This window comes from Struthio camelus, chromosome 13 (assembly GCF_040807025.1).
Source record: "Struthio camelus isolate bStrCam1 chromosome 13, bStrCam1.hap1, whole genome shotgun sequence".
Classification (NCBI taxonomy): domain Eukaryota; kingdom Metazoa; phylum Chordata; class Aves; order Struthioniformes; family Struthionidae; genus Struthio; species Struthio camelus.
The window spans coordinates 11,720,224-11,737,500 of record NC_090954.1 but is presented as its reverse complement, the minus strand read 5'-3'; the positions used below and the strand labels follow the sequence as shown (position 1 = coordinate 11,737,500).

Sequence of the window (17,277 nt, the reverse complement as noted above, 5' to 3'; positions counted from 1 at the left end):
GGGCGGCGCGGCGTGAGGCACCCGCTGCCGGAGGAGCCGCTCCGCCGCCGGCCCCGCGCTCCCCGCCTCCCGGCCGCGGCGGCGGCGGCGGCATGATCTCCTGAGGGGGCCGAGGCTGCCGCGCCCCCCGCCCAGGTGAGTGCAGCGCCGAGCACGGCGCCGGCGCTGCCCCCGGGGCGGCTCCCCGGCGGGCGGCAGGCCGAGAGCCTCGCGTGGCCGCCGGACTTGGTGGAGTTTCTGTGCTGCCCATGCTGGGGTTTGGCAGCGGCTGCCCTTCGTGGAGAGCTCCAGCCCTTTGGGTAACCCCCCGCCCCGGCTCGCCCCGTGCCCCCGGCTGCTTGCGGTAGCGATGCCCCCTTGCGTTTCTCCCTCCGAGCGCCGTGGTTGGAGGCAGCCTCTCCTTATTTGCATTCCCGAAGAGAAAAGTGGCTTCTTGCATCAAGGCGATGCTGCTTGTATCTCCGAAAGGCTCGGCGGAGCTTTGCGGGGGGATGCGTTTGGGAAGCGCCCTTCGCCGCACAGTTGCTGCTGTGTCGGAGAGACTTGTGGAAGTAGGAAGCCGCCGGGGTTGCCTGGCGCGGGGCGAGCGCGCAGCAGAGCGCTGCGCGGCGGGATGGAGCTGGTTGCGGGCAGACCCTGCGCGCGGAGTAGCGGAAGCTTGCGCGTGTGCGTCTGCGGGTGCTACTGAGAGGGGAATTTAGCGCTTCAGGAGCAGCAGGTAACAGAGCAGCACCAAAGATCCTCAGCAGTGAGATTTCCCACCCCCCCAGCTGTCTGTCTGTCTGTCTGAGGGGAAGGCGGCTCGGGTTGTTTCAAACAAGATGCAGGTGCTGGGGTGCAAAGCAGCGCTTGTAAATGGTGGTGACCAACAGGTGCGGTGGTGCCAGCTGGCTGCCGCGCTGGGCAGCAGCTCCCCCTTCCCCGAGGCGTGCTGGGGGGCTGTAGGCCTGTGGCTTGTGCAGCGGGTGGGGGGTACAGCCACTGTCTCCCTGCACTGGGCAGCAGTGCCGGCCAGCCCCGGCCCGGGGACCTGAAAGGATGCTCTGGAGATGAACTTGCAGCTTTGTCATGCGAGTTGCTTAGCTGTGGTGACAAACTTCGGGGCTACTGAGATACTGTTTAAATGAAAGGTTAGAGCATATATTCTATATTGATTTTTTTTTTCTTTTTATCCTGTCAGGAAAATGTATCCATTAACAAAAACTTTCTAAGAAAAGTAATGGATTTTCAATGAGAAGCTCCTTTGCTTGTGAACCACAGAATTTCAGAGGCTTGTTGGTTGTATTGACAATACACTTAATTTTCTGGTGGACTTCTTAAAGGATAGCTAATACTGCAGAAGGTGCATTTCTGTCTGCAGCATTAAGAATGCACATTGAAATGTCTTTGCTTTATTGTTTGTGAATTTAATGTATGACATTTAAAAAACAAAAAAAAGTCTATATATATATATTTCTCAGACTATGGAAAGGTATAAAACCCATAGATCCAAGTACTTCCCATTAAGTCAACTTTTGGAAACAGCTCTTCCCTAGATAGCAGCTCATATTTTTCAAGGGGGATAAAGGATGGGTGAAATTGAATTGTCCAAATTAAGCCAAAATGAATTGCTTAATATTCAGAGGGGTTGATAAATGAACCATTAAATCGGCGCTTGCAAAGTGTCTCACTGAAAAGAAAAATGAACAACTCTTAGCTGTGATGGGCAGAATAGGTCAGCCAGTGATGTTGCTACATTAGTTTGCTGAACTGAGTATTCCTTCTGCTACCAGATATATTTGTTCTGTGACATTATACAGGCACAAGAATGAGCTCTCATGTCCTGTGCTGTGAAGAGTAGCATCTTCTGTAAACAGCCATAATCCTTCCATTTCCAGTGTCATCTCAAAGGAGAGAACTCTTGCTTATGTTTCATTTGGTATAAATTAACATAGTCTCATTGACTTCTGAAAGTGTTTTATATCCTGATTTATATATCCTTTGTTTCTAACTTTTTTTTTTTTCTGAGAAAGAACTCTGTTTTGAATACCAATTTGAGACAAAATGATACTGATGAATAACAGATAAGAGATGTCATTTTGGTGCAAGCCGTTCAAGATCCCTTATAGTAAAGAGGCTCTTGAGAGCATCACATCTCGGTAATCTGGTACATGAACTTCCTTTCTAAATGCATTGATTAGCATAGATACCGTTGTTGCAATGTTCTGGTTGCCAATGAAGAAATGCCTTTATCCTTTGAAGTTCCTGAAATTCTTGTGGTGGAATGCCAGGAAGATGTTGACTCTGTCCTTGTTGCGCCTTCTGGAAACTTTTGACGTTCTGCTTCAATAATTAGGAATCTTATTGCTCTAATGATTTCCATTTGTGTCTCTTTGCTTTTGCAGGTAACTTAGGTAATTTTGCTTACACGTTTTAAAACTTAAAAAGTGACAGCTCTCTTGTTTTGTGCACTGAAACTGAGTATTGCAAAGAGGAAATTAAGGAGAGGGTTTTTTTTTTTTTTAATGCTCACAGGACAATAGATTCTTCACAGTTCAGTTGAAGGTGGGATTGTAAGTTGTCTTGTGACTTCAGAAAGCTCCTTGCTTATATTTCATTTGGCCGCGAGATTGTCTGTATGCAGACTTTCAGCAGGCAGGGTCTTCTAATCAGGTGTTTATATAAAAGCATGCTATGTAATGTGGTCTGTAGCTCTTTATTTAACATGATGGGTGTTGACACAATATGTATGTGCACATCCCTTATGTGATAGGTTATTAAAGTGAGTGCATTAATAGTTGCTTGAAGGCATAGATAGCTTTGTACTGTCTGTGATGAAGCAGATGGACAAGTAGGTGTGTGTCATACACTGGAGAGGAGGTTCTGCATCCGGAAATGCCTTTAGATGGCTGGAGTGTCTGGAGGTGTCATGCCTTTTTTAGATATTTTGCCCCTCTTAAGGGCCAGGGTAGCTGCAGGTATTTTTGTGCACCAGTGAAGTCGGGTTAGACTAATCTTCACTTACTTCTAATCGTCCTGAAAAGTAAACAAAGTAAATAGCTTTTCTGAAAATCTGCCATGCCTCGTAAAGTTTCTGTTTCCTTGCTTGCCACTTTTCTGGGAAATCCTAATGAATTTTCCTAGCTCCCTTGAACAGCGACTTTAACTTGAGCTTACTTGGGAAATGGTCACTCTATGCTGAAAAAGTACTGGCATCTCATTGATGTAATTTGGGAACGCTGGAGAGAACTATAAAAGATCCACTTGCATTAATTAAAACCTCCAGGGCACTCTTGTAACATTGCAGTTCTCCAGGTGAAAAGTTAACTTTCCATGTTGTCTGCTTCTGCTTTTATTTCATTTGTGAGAATCTTTGGCTCTGTTGTCTGTTTACATCAAGTCCCTTAGGTGTGCTTGAAGTGGAAAGTATCTTAGCCTAAAAGCTCAGGTACCCTATTGCCTTCCAAATCCATTTGTCTTGGTTGCCAGTGGTTGCGTGTCCTTACCCTGTTCCGGACGTTGATACTATCAACCCCAAGAAACCTAAAAAGGTAGAATCCCCACTAGGCTGCAGTTCTTTGCCTGAGAAATGTTTCCTGAGTGACTGTCAAAAAATAATTAACAAGCTACCGCGATGCTTTTACAGAGGCTTTGGCAAGATAGCACTTCAGGTGTTGCTTAATGACAAACTTTGATTTATGAGGTAACTGAAAATGTTTGAATTTTTGTATCTAGAATAAGCGCCGAGGAACTTTTTGTATTTTCATCTGCAGCTTTTCAGCACTACGTGCAGCTAACAGCTTGTCTCTCATTGGTTTTAATAGGAGAATTTTGCTGAATATGCCTGAACTAGTTAGAAAACATGTTAACTTTTTTGGGCAGTAAGTTAATTAAACACAGTGAGTAACTGTGTAATTTCTTCTTAAATAACCTTGAAAAGTCTTAGGCCTTAGCTGCAATTCTCCACCTGCTCCCCCATGAGTCTTGAGATGGATCCTATGTAAAATCTAGTATTTTTTTCAGTTTGGGGCTAGGTATTGAAAAGAAACGAGAACCTCGAGTCTCCAGAAGCTTTGCCTGGCCAGCTGATTGAGGGCTGGTGTGGGGTATGACTGTGTGTGCTTGTCTGCATTTTCCCAGTGAATTCTGCACGTTCTTCCCCTCTGCCTTGATCAGCCACACTCAATAACAGCTAAACTGAATGTAGTTTGTGTCTGACTAGTTACTCCTTTGTGTGACAAGTTTTGAAATCGTTTAGAAGAATCCCATTAACTGCAGTAGGCGTTGGGTCATGCTTGTAATCATGTCATTCTGGTGTCAGTCTTGTTTCTCCCCAGCCTCCTTGATTTCTGACTTATTTTTAACAACTGTTTTGTTGGATTTGGTTGCAACTAGTGAAAAGGGATGATGTGTAGCCTTTGAAAATCATGTATCTTGCTTTTCACTAAATACAGAGCACTAGGGTTATTACTTGCTCCTGTGCTCAACGAGGGAGGATAGCTGGTTTGTCATGGAGAAGAAAACTTTGTAAAATTTCAGCAACACACTCCATTTAGCCTGTGAATCTGAGACGGACGTTCCCGCTATTGCTTCTCCTGATCCTGGGGGAATGCTAGAGTTTGTCGGATTGGGTATTTGAGAACTACATGAATGCAGGAGAGCATCTCTATGGCCACATGCAGGGAGGTGTTGTCTGGTGCTAGGATGAGCCAAGATCTGGAAGCTGAAGTGTCTGTATAGTGTTTTACCTATTCCTTATATGGAAGATGTGAGTAATAGAACAGACTAGTTTCTTCTTTGGAAACATGGTAGTCGGGACTAAATAGTTAAGCCTTTCCTGCCTTCTCTGGAGGTTTGTTTGGCTTATAGCTGTCACTGGCCACCAGCTGATGTATTGGTTTCAACACAGTGGAAAATGTGAGTTGGTACTTGCACCACGAGGGCTTGCATCTGCTCAACTTACTGATATTCAGATTCTGTACTGGTCTGCAAACCTATGCTCAATCATGAGTTAAGCTACAGCGGTTGGCAACTAAAGCCCTTGGTACACCTCTCTGCGGGTAAGGTGAAAGCGTGTGACTGCAGTTGTTTCCTTGTTCTGGTGTTAATCTGAGAACTAAAGCTTGTTCCCTTGTAATACTGATGGACTTGAGGACCTTTCACTGCAAGGCAGCTTCATTGTTCCTGTAGTGCTCGGATTGCTCAGTAGAGGGAGAACAGACCGTTCACTGCACAAGGCACCCAAACCCAACAGCTGCCAGAGCCAGGAGCGCCGACTGGCAGTGGGCGAAAGGAGTGCCAGAGCCTCCCTCTCTGCTTGCACGTTTTTCTGTTCTTGTTTTAGAGCTCTGAGCTAAGCTGTGATTTTTCACCTTTTGATCAAAGTAGCTACCTCAATCTGCAGGTTAATGGACTGTTTCGGATGTCAGGGTAGGTGTCTGTGATAGAAAAGATGTGTCCAAATCCAAGAAGCAGCATGCCTGAAAATAGCTCGTTGAGCCAAGTGGAGCTTTTCTGAATATTTTGTAAGAAAAGCTGGAGGTGGCCTTTAGTGACTGAAGCTTTGCTGCACATCCAAAGATTTAAAAAAAGGGGGCGGGGGGAAAAAAGTTGGATTAGTTGAAACTTGAGCAGCAAGTAATCCACATGACTCATTTCTAGGGCCAAATCTTTTTGTTGTAAATCAGTGTAGCTCCATTGACTTCCTTGATGTTGTGCCACTAGCTGGAGACCTGGCCCACTCTTTTTTTTGGAAATTTTGAGCAAAAGATTGTCACAGAGTACTTGTTCAATTTTTTTTTTTTTTTTTAAAGGCTGGAGAAGGTACTTGGTTGAGGAGTAAAATCTATGCTCAGGCAAGCAGGCAATATGGTTCAGTAGTGATTTGCTCCCCCGTAGCGTTTTGTGTGGAAAGACAGAAGAATTAGACATTTGTTTTTTGTTAGAGACGTCATTTTTATGTGATAAGAGAACAGCTGTTAAAATACTGCCAGATAAAAGCAAGATGATAAGCATGAAGGGGAAGTAAGCCATGTGAAGCTAACACAGTTGGGTTGAATAAGACAGTATTTTGGAGCCCCGGTGTGTTCCCTGTCTGCCTCTGACCCTAGCGTGCCGCTAGAGAGGCTGCAGTCCTGTTTTGGGCCTTGGTTCTCCTCTCCCCCATGGATGATTTGGTCTACTCTTGGACAGCAGTCTTCAGAGCAGGGAGTATTTGTGTTTGTACATCACTTAAATCAATGAGCTGCCATTCTTTGAGACTTTTAAGTATAACAGATCAGACTACTCATCCTGGTAGTGCGAGGCTGTTTAAGTGGAGTGCAGCTCCAAAACGCTCCACCCTGCTTGACCAAAGGGCCTGACCAGACTCTGCAGCAGATATTTTCTAAATAAATGGAAATGTCCTTTTAAAGCATGAACTGAGAGTCTGTAGAGGGTCATGATGAAAGGTCTTAACCCTCCTTTAGACAGCCTGGGGGAGCTTAGGAAGGGAAACGTGCCCAACTGACAAATGTGCAACGTGCTCCTTGGAAGGCAAAAAGAGCATCTTTTGGAAGTGTTAGTGAGCCAGAGCTGGAAGTTAGCATCCCAAATGAAACCAAACACAGCCCTGATTTTATTTTCAAATTCTTACCTGCCTTGTAAACCCTTTAGTGAAAAAACCTTTAGTGAAAGGTGGGCATTTCCCTTCCTGCCTCCAGAAAAAACTAGCTCTGCCTTCTTAGAAACGCGTCCATAGCATCACTTCTAGCCTGGGTCTGCCAGAGCCTTCCCAGTGCACACGCTTCCTGTATCGCCTTCACATATCAGCTGTGCCTTGCTCGGAGCAGGCGGTGGGAGCGATCGTATTGAACTGATGCTATTAACAGCAGGAGAAACACCTCTCTCCTGAGGAGAGTTCATCTCTGCTGGATAATGAGCTCAGTTTCACTCAGGAATGAATTGCTGCTGTATGGATCACAGCAAAGCACAAATGAGGATGCAACACTGGGCACTTCCTACAGCCTCTTTTATACATGGCAAATAGCTAATTAAATGTGAGCTGTTTTGAGCTATTGGACTGCTGCTAGCCTGACTTCATATAAAAGAATCTTGTGCAGTTTGTCTTGCTCCAGTAACTTTTTGAAGTCTTTGAAAACTGTGCGTTGCAGCACCCCCCCAGTTTTTATTCTGACTCTTAGACTGTGTTGCAAGTGTAAGATCTGAAGAGTTGACTTACTGACTGAAGCCTGATCTATAGCTGAGGGTAGTCCATGTATATGTACGAATGGCATAGTCATAGCATGGGGTATGAAAGGCTTTATGTGACTTAGAAAATAACCTGAAAATCTCTTCTGTGCTTTTTTCTTCTCGAACTGTGAAAATGTTTACTTTTTTTTTTTTTTAACCTGACTACTTTCCATTTTGTTTCAGTAAGACCAGGCAAGAGTTGTTGCCCTTGTGTAGTGTAGCTTGGTTTTCTGATTACAAATTGGTTCTGAATAGCTGAATTATATTTTGCACTTTCATTTACAGAGCTTGCACTGGCATTTTGTAGAAAATCATTAGCTGTATTACTGTTCCAGGATAGGTTCTGGGAAATCTACTTTTTCTCTGTTCCTATTTAATAGAGTGTGCTACAAAAGGCTTGCCTTGTGTGTACTGAAACATGATTAATTTCGAGGTGGGGGGATAATGATGGAACTGCAGTGCTCTGATAATAGGTTGATTATTTTACGCTTCACCAGCAATAGATACTTAAAAGGAGGTATTAGATCTGAATGAGATATTCAAGAGCAAGTTACGGATTTCAGTTGGCTACTAGTGAAGAGGCCAATCCTACTGTCAGTGAAAATATTGGGAACAGAATCAGGCATGCAGTAATTAATCACCAGCAGATGATGATTTCTGAAGGTGTGAATAAAAGACTTAATGTATTGACTGGGCTGTCTGAAAAAACAAATCTGTTTGATTTTCTTCTTTTTTCCCCCCTTCTGCTTGTTCCCCCGCTTTCTGTCGGACTTGAGCAGCAGAGCTCTCTGGCTGCTGAGGAACAGGCACTTTTAGAGTCCTCTGCCAAAGTTAGTTTCTTTTTCTGAGATTTATGGCATGAGCCCATATGCAGACTGATGTTGTAGGCTGTTGTGTGCTTTAATTTCAGACTTGGAAAATTTCGAAAGTGGGCATTTTATTTACTGCTTTAGATTTAAAAAAAAAAAAAAAACACGCACCAATTCCTGAGCGTTAGAGTAATGATATGTTCTTTTAACAGGTATTTCCTGAAGGATCTTTGTGAAAACTAATAGTCAGAGATGAATGAATTCAAGTATCATACTTAACAATGTTCTTATTACTGATAGGGGAGTTCTTTTTAAAAAATCTCTTCTTATTGAAATGTCTGCATCTATTCAAAGGTAAACTTATGAAGGATATTACAGCTGTTGGAGTCAGAAAGAACAAGAGGTTGCAATAAGAATTCATCATTGCACTTATTTTCAGCTGCACAGTTATGAGCATCCCATGGCGCAAGAGTTTCAGGGAGGGAGGCGGGGTGCTCATGTCGAGCAGCCTTGGAGCAGAGATGAGGGCTCCTTGCTGTGCTGCTCTGGGCAGGTTCTGAGGGCCGTTCAGCAGGCTATCAGCCTGTGACATTGCTCTCTTGTACAGAATTCAACTTAACCCTGGCATGGTCCTCCTTATGGTGACTTCTCACTCCTCCTTCTTCCAGGGCTGATTGTATTTCTCATAGTGGACCAGTCAGACTTCTGATAATTTTTTGTAGTTTGATAGTTTGCCCTTTTTCTGAGCAGAAAGGCCTCATGGTGTGAAGAGTTGTAACGCACACTCTTCCTCCAGACAGCCAAATGTGTTGCTTTGTGCATGTTTAGGATTTTATAGCTGATCGTCCCATCTCACTCCAAGTCAGCTCTGGCTGTTCTGTCTGTGTGGGCTGTATTTCTCCAGGCTTCTCTTATTCCCTTGAGCTGAGCCCTTTTTGTGCTTTGATATCTTTAATGCAGCATCACCCTTTTCCAAATAGCTTGGTGTTTGTTGATTCTGGAGTCAGTTGGTGTGGTTGCAGTTCAGGTAGCACAGCCAAGCTGGCTCAAAAGTACTAGTTCAGGTCTCAGTAGAGATGGTGACAGAAGGGAGTATTTTCCCCATCCAGCTTTCCTCAGGAGCATCCAGGTGGTTGAAGTAGGCTGAATGCTGTGCTGTCGTATTTGTACAGCTATTGGTGTCTGCTGCTGCTACTTGGTGATTAGCCTGGGTGACGTGAGCTTGCAGTTGCACCTCTGGATTGCAGCATAAACTCATCCGTGGCTCTCAGGCATCTCTTGATGCAGTGATTACTGCAGTAGCAAAGAAGGAGTCTGAACTGAGTTTAAAAAGAAGATGAGCCTTTATTCTAACCAAAGGGAAACCAGACTGCCCCATTCCATTACCCTCATATCAAGGATAGAACCTGTGAACCCGAGTTGGTATTTGTGAGGAAAGTATAGGCAAAAGTATAGCTTAGTGAAATACAGGCTCTATTTGAGATATCAACGGAGATTTTTGTGGAATGAGCTCTCCTACTTTTCTCGAATTTCTCTTTTCAGTACATTAGTGGAGGCTGCATGACATTTGATGTCCTTGTCCCCCTCCCCCCAAGTATATTTCCGAAACCAGAATGCATAAAATTGTGAAACTAGCACGTGTGTGCTACTCCATCAGTATTTGGATCTGAAGAGTGTATTATCTTGATATGTAAATGACATAGCATGAATAGTTTTAGTGCACGAGTGTATTGCTAGTAGTCTCTGTTCTGTTTTGAATAGTGAAGCTGTCTGACTTACAGAATGAAAACTGGTTTAAAAATGAGGTAGAGACCACGGTCAGGGTGGCTCTAAAAAACCTTGCCCGTGTCCCTTTTAAATTGGCTACAGCGTAAGTGTATTCAGTCAAATCTCCTGAAAAATGATGCAGGATAGAAGGCTGGCAAACAGCAAAAATGTTTCTTATGTGGCTTAGTGAATTAATAGCTCCTATGTAGGAGGAGCGTTCTCAGCATCAGAATGTACAGGAAGTCAGGGCATTTGTCGTTCTGCCATATTTTGGGTTGTTCATAGAGAAGAAAATACATTTCAGCTGGTGAATTTGTTTGATTTCTCTTAATGTATCAGAGACATTTTGCCTGAACGTTCATCTTCAGCAGTTGGTAATTACTCCCGAACATAGTGTGAAAGGCAGTGGAAAAGTTGCTTCCAAAGCCGGGTCCAAAAGATGAATGTGCTGCTGATGGTATAATAGAGCAGCTACCTCAAGTGACTGGCTCCATTCCCATCCATTGCTTGTGTCAGGAAGATAAATGTTGGCTTCGAGGTGGGAAAAGGCTGTCCTATCATTGACAGCTCAAAGTCCCTTGTTCTCCAAATGCTTTAGTGCTATGCAAGAGTGTTCTTGCAGGGATGGAAACGCTTCTGTTTTGGCCATTGCATCTTTCTTTACTTACGGGAAGCTTCTGATCTGCCTGAACCCATGCTTGTAATTTCTGACGCGTGAATTTGGCTTTTTGACCAGTTTGGACCTGCATCTTTGAGCTAAAACAGTATAAATCTTCTCTAATGGATGGAGAGAGTTCTAACTCAACCCGTTTGTATAATACATAGTGTTTTAGATGTCTGTCTGTTCTAGTGCTATATTTAATATTTCCTATATATATTCTTCACATGCAAAAGCTGCTTAATAACGTTGCACATGGGGGGGGGGGGGAAATAGAAGTTGGAGCTTTTCAGACGAAACATGGAAAATGCAATGGCGTCTGCCTAAGCTTGTACAATGCACCCATCCTTTTGGGATGTGAGATGGTGTGGGTAACTCTAGAGTTTTTTCTTTTCTAATTTATGAAGCCATGTGAATCTAATCTACTCCATAATTTAAAATCTCATCCAATATTTCCCATTCTGTTACCTGAATAAGACCAAAGGAAGTATTTTGTGGCACATATTGTGAGCCACGTGGTTAACTACTCATTAAATATCAGCTTCCAGACCAGCTGGAAATTAGAGAGGTATCTTACAAATCTCAGCCCAATTATTGCAATGTATCTAAACATGATCTGGCTTACTCTGCTAACACTTCACCAAAAAGTCAAAAATTTGTCCTTGCTATGTCCTTTACCTCACAAGAAAGTAAGAAAAATGGTAGTGGGTCAGAAAAAACCCCTGTGTTGCCCAGCATCCTGCCTATGATACGTATCAGTACTGGGTAGTTTGACTCTTTTTCAAGCTGTAGCGTCCTAATGCATTTCTATTCTTAATGTATAAAGTTTCTCTGGAAATTTGCAAGTAATTCTGCTGTTCTGATCGACTCAGTTGCATGTCTTTGTACCTTTCCTTTTAAAGATGGGATAACCAGAAATATGAGCTTTTTTCAAGACGCGATAAATCACGAGTTTATTCTATTGTATAATGATGTTTTCTGTTACAGTCTCAATATCCTTTCAGAAAGTTCTAACGTTTTTTGCCTTTCTTTGATTGCTGCTGAGCACTGAGCTGATGTTTCCAGAAAACTGTCTGTAATGACTACATCTCTCTTCTGAGTTAGAATAGTTAATTCAGAGCCTGTCGTTCTATGTGGATAGTCGTACTCATTTTTTTCAGTGTAATATTTTGCATTTATTAACATTTAATTTACTCTGTCATTTTACTGTCCGATCACAGTGTCTTGAGACTCTTCTGCAGCTTTCAGATCAGTTATAATTTTGCCTACTCTTCATCATTTTGTCAGCAAAGTTTGTCACTTCATTATCCCTCCTCCTCTCCCAGCACACACACACGCACACACTGGGGGCATTTCCAGACCATGAATGAATAGATGGACTAATACAGGTCTATGCTGAGGTGATTTGTTGGTAACCTCCCATCATTGTGACAAATGATTATTTATTCTTCCCTTGATTTTTTTTTTTTTTTATGATTTTGCCAGTTGTTTATCCTTAAGATGCCCTTTTCTTTTATCATAGCCTCATTTTTTTTAAAGGCTCTTCGGTGAGTGTCCTTGCCGAAGGCTTTCGGAAAATCCAAGTGTACAGTATCAGCTAGAGGCATATCCGCGTATACCGTGTCACCTTATTCACATGCTTGTTACTTCCTTCTAGGAAGTCTTAATAGACCTGTTATGCATGATTTCTGTCTACAAAACCTCTGACTCTTCCCCAGTGTATATTAGACCCATGGATCTATTTTATATTATATTTTCTACCATTTTTTTCTTGTGTAGAAGTTAAACTTACTAATCTGTGGTTTTAAACATCTGGCTCCCTCCCCCCCCCCCCCCCCCCCCTTTTTAAGATGAATTTTTAGCTGTGCAAAGCTGATGAAAAGTGGGATATGTTTGACATGACATGTTCTAAATACTGTGCTTTCTATCCTACTCCGAACTGCAGCTTTGCAGCTTAAATTGGAGTTGTGGGATCTGAGAATCAGAAATCATGAACATGATAAGTTTCCATCACTGTTACGTCACCATGGTGTTATTGTGTTACACTATATGACGGTGCCAAATTTCCTCATGAAAATTTTCAGAGCTGTGCCCTGAGGTATACCAGATGAGACTTTATCATTGGCAGTAAGCTTTAATGTATTTATTGTGAAGAATAAATCAAACACTAAAACTAATGTTGCCCAAAACAGGTTCTTATTTTACAGCTTGAGGCCATTCTTGTCACTAAAAGTAGCAGGAAGTAGGGCTATCTAGATGACCAACAAAGAAACTTTAATGAGTGTTTTAGGTTTTAAAGGTTTCATAAAATAAAAGTCTGGAAAAGAAGAGACCTTTATTTTACTCTCTACATCTTTGTTCGTTTCCCTTCAAAATTCTCTTAACAAAATAGCAGTAGCACAGGGCTCTGGTGCCAGCATTTGTCACCAGCCTTATATTGTAACTCTGTTTTATGGAAAATCTCATGTTAGAAGCTTATCTATGTTTTCAGCAGGAGAATCTGAGAGATATATACATCTATATCTATATGTATCTCTCTCTCTCTCTCTCTCTCTCTCTCTCTATATATATATATATATATGTAGTCTTGTAGTGAAAAGCAGTGGGAGAAACTCCACAGTGCTCATAAATACCCATCTCAGAACGGGCCTGCTGACATTGTCAAATCTTTCCTTTTATTTTTCACTGTTGGTTTCTCCTCAAGTATCCAGTCTTCGTGTTTCCCAGTTCCTTATGACCTTATGTGCCAAGGCTAGGAGAGCTATCAAACCTCTCTGCTATAGCAGCACAGAACAGTTACTCATTAAATGGTGTTCTTGTTTACTGAAGGGCGGGGAAAGTCTTGCCCTTGGGGTTATAGGCCCATCAAATGTAAATCGGCACCATCTCTAAAGTTTGTCTCATCAAGAATTTTCTCTTAGGTGCATGATGGTAACCCTGCATTAAAAAGAGGCATTTCTTATGAAAGTATATGCTGTCGTCTTAATGATGAGACCTGGATTGCTTGTTTTTGGGAGTAAGCATTTTTTTTAAAAGCTTATGTAATAGCTCCAAAATCTTGTGATTAAAATCAAACTAGCCAGTCGGTGGATGACTTTCATATGAAATTATATGATAATTTCACTTAATTTCCATGTTCTTCCTCCCATTATTGTTTCTGGGTTTTGCTCCGCTTCAACTGTGCCCCTGCAGTTAGAAGAGGAACAGCTTTGTCTTTCCCAGAGCAGCTGCAATCTTGAAGTTGTGAGCCATCTTGGTGTGGTGATGGCCGAAAGAAATAATATTTCTGCAGTTCCACTTATTTGGTCCCAAGAAGACTGAGCCTCAAATGTGGCAGTAACTCAGCATGATCTTTGACACTGCTTTTGATGACAAGAATAGAATTTCCAAATGCAAACTGCCCATGTCCTCCTCTTCACGGTGGCCCCTAAAACCATGAGAGATGGCTCTGTTGACTTCTTGCTACATCAATTCATGGTGGTGCAACTCGAAGGGCCTAGTGGAATTAATCTTTCTTACAGTGACTGAAAAGCAAACCTAGATTTTCTGCAGATGGAATCAGTTCTGCATGGAGTATCTTTCCATTCATGGATGCCTTAATCTTGGTGGCAAGAAAAGATAATTTTTTTTTTTTCTCCTGCACGTGCCTCTTACTAAGTTGCTTGAGCCTGGCATCAAAGTTGTATTTACTCTCATATTTTCTTTTTCTCAGAACCTTAGGGAGTCATGGAGTATTTTCAATGAATTTCCAAAGATAGCCAGCTGGAAAAAAATTAACCAGCAGCCATTGTGGATGATAAGAAGTTCAACTGAGCTTCAAGATATGGATGAACTCGCAATTGTCAATGTACTTTTTAATGCATCAGGCCAGCCAGTGTCTGTCTGCTCCATTTAATTTCAGTGCTAATTGCTTCTCCTTATGTTATACTTCATGATCGTCCAAATAGATGACCATGAGTTTAATTGGTCCTTTGTAGTAAAGGATAGAAGTAATATGCGCAGATGGAAGTAAGGCCTGAAGTGTGATATATCCTCCAGTGAAGTCAATTAGAAATGCATTTCAGAGAAATGACCATAGGTAATCTGCCTCCATTTCTGAAGGGATTTCCAGCAGCGTGGAAGCTGAGAAGAAAGAGGACTGATCCGTCACTCAGCTCAAGGAGATTAAGAGAGCTCACTTACAGTTTATAGTTTTGCTTGTCCAGTTGAGTCTGAGACTTGTTTGTGCTACTTAACCATCGCAGTAACAGCGATGGAAGAGGGAGAGAGAGAGGGAGCTGCTTCGTACTTCGCCAGCTGCCTTGATACGGGATGTGTGGGATCTAAGCCACTTCTCTAACTTTACAAAGGTGCTGCATGGACACGCACCACGTGTGAGCTGCTGGAAAGCGCCATCGCTTGCATCCGATCTCGCTGGGTTTTGTTGCACATGTATAAATAACAAAATCCTTGCATCAGCTTTTCACACAGCAGGGCTGATATTGGCAGTGGTACCATGTTAAAATGAAGGACTGTCTATCTTATTATGGCTAATGCGAGACAAACCTACATTTTCTGCTTTCTGACAATGCACTGTGCCAGATAAGGTCCAGTGAGAGTTATGTGCAAATTTAGTCACTTTAATGCTGTTTTGCAAGAACTGCTATGTTTTAAGAGAGTTTTCGCTAGCAGGGGAGAGGATGAGTTTTTGTTTGTTTATTTGCTTTTTAAGTCGTTCAGTGATGGAAGAGTTGTTTCAAAGGAAAAAAGTGCCAGGGACAGAAACAAAGAATTATGAAGTCTGTGTCTTCAAAAACAGTGTCATCAATGTGATTTATATTGATATTACCCATAAAATAATTTCTGTGTTTTTACTTGCACACAAGCAAATGAAGTGATGGTATGATAGCATGAAATTTGCTTTGTCCATGTTTACTGCAAGGACACGTTTCCCCTTTTCATCTATATTAATTGTAAAGGTCAACTAAACAACTGTACAAATACAGGATATTGTAGATAAATTTTAACTGTAAACTTTTGGATGTTTAGAGTATCTTGTAATTTAATTACAGCATCTCCTCCTAAAGGCCAAAAATGAGAAGAAACTCTTGAGGCTATAGTCACTACAGTCCTATACTTTAAAGGAGAAATGATAATTCTGATACTTTATTTTTTGATTCCTACATTAATGCCATTACACAGTTGTGGAGCAAAAAATTAAAAAAAAAAAACAAAAAACAAAGCAGTAAGTTGGATATATTAGGTATCCAAATCCCAGGAGCATTAAGTGAAAATTACATGGCCAAGAACAGCAATCACATCCATTTTCAGGCATCTAACTTGGGAGCCTCAAGGCCACGTGTAGTCACTAGAGCCTCCACAGGGTGATTCAGTGCTCTGACTTTAGAGCCTGATACTCTCCTATGAGTATGGGAGGAGCTGAGGGTCCTGATTTGGATGTTGAAATCAGCTGCCTAAAATTAAACTGATAGTTGACCTCTTCCCTCTACTTACTTTTTGTGTCTTTGAAAACACTGTCTCCCTCCCTCTTCTCTCTCTTTTTTTTTTTTTTTCTTTTTTGAAAATTACCCAGTATTAGATAATGGATAATGGATTCAAGTGGTAGAAGATCTACCTAAAGAAAATAAAAGTAGAAGCACTTTCCTTTTTTTTAGAAATTGCATCTTATTTCCATTTTGAACCTTGCTGGATCTGGCTTTGTCTTCCACACAGTGCAACCTCTGCTAGACAAGAGAGGCCTGTAATATGAGATGTACTCGCCACATGTAGGGATTAACTGACTTTTTTTTTTTAAACTCACCTTTTCAAAAGCATTGTACCCATGTTTTACACTAGCAGTGTGCCTAACGTGCTTGTTAGAGGTATGGGAAGCTTTTAGTGTGGTGTCTGAGCACCAGCAGTTCCTATGGTGTCATGATTGGAGAGGGAGCGGGGGCAGTAGGACATTTCAGTGTTGGTGCGTTGGAGAGGTCTCTCCTGAAAGAATTCCTGAGTGTAGCAGGGGTGGCAAGCTGCCACCAACGGGGAAAACGGAGCTCTTGCTCCAAGATAGGCAAGTGAAGGGAGGATTTTGAAAATAGTTGTTTCCTCTCACTTTCTGTCTTTTTTCTTGGGAGGATTTATGGGGGAGAAGAAAACAGACCAAGGAAAAGATCCAAGATTTTTCTAATGAGAAATAAGTGTTTTTTTGTTTGTTTTTTCATTTTTGATCTATAACAACAGTGGGTGGTGCAGTTGTAGCTAATTTTGAAGCAGCATGCTTGTGCTTTGAAGAAGTGACCTCTTGTTGGCAATACAAGACTGAGTGTAAGGCTGTGCACTGAAGGACTCAAGGATTTGTCCTGAAAGCTGGGAGCTCTGCAGTGGAAAGCAGTGGAGGAGTAAGGCGTGTGTCAGCTGGTCTGTGAGCTCTGTCTAAGGTGAAGCCTTGGAAGATCAGAGGTACGTGACAGATAAGGTAAGGCTTTTCTAATGATGACTGGGGAAATACTACTGGTGAGGTCTCCACTGGAATAATGCAGGTATTAGTCACTGGTTTTTAAGTAAGATGAATCTGGGCTAGGACCAGAGAAAAGTTGGTGGTGTGATCAGAACCCTGTAAAGAAGTTCTTTCAGGAGGAGATGAATAAAGGAAAATGAAGGCTGAAAAGGAGCATAGTTGCTAATTAGAAACATACTGGGTGGGAGTACAAAGGAGGAAAAGAAGCAAGTAAGTTAAAGCAAAGTACTGGAGCAAGAATAAAAAGATCTACTTTGGCTAGGAATCATTTTGGACTAGAAATGAGAAGAAAGTCTTTAACTAGAAGAGCAGCACTCTTTGAAGAGTGCTTTAGT

The 17,277-nt window shown here is 42.1% G+C and overlaps 1 protein-coding gene across 2 annotated transcripts in view; it reads left to right on the top strand.

Annotated features, from left to right (window-relative positions):
- Nucleotides 1–93: 93 nt before the first annotated feature.
- The window catches only part of SGCD (sarcoglycan delta), a 361,056-nt gene continuing 343,872 nt past the window's right edge, over nt 94–17,277 (top strand). The window contains exon 1 of one of the 2 annotated variants that reach the window (XM_068959760.1): nt 94–135. The gene's annotated coding sequence lies outside the window, so the exon portion shown is untranslated. The remainder of the gene's footprint in view (nt 136–17,277) is intronic. The other variant, XM_068959758.1, reaches the window with a different exon arrangement.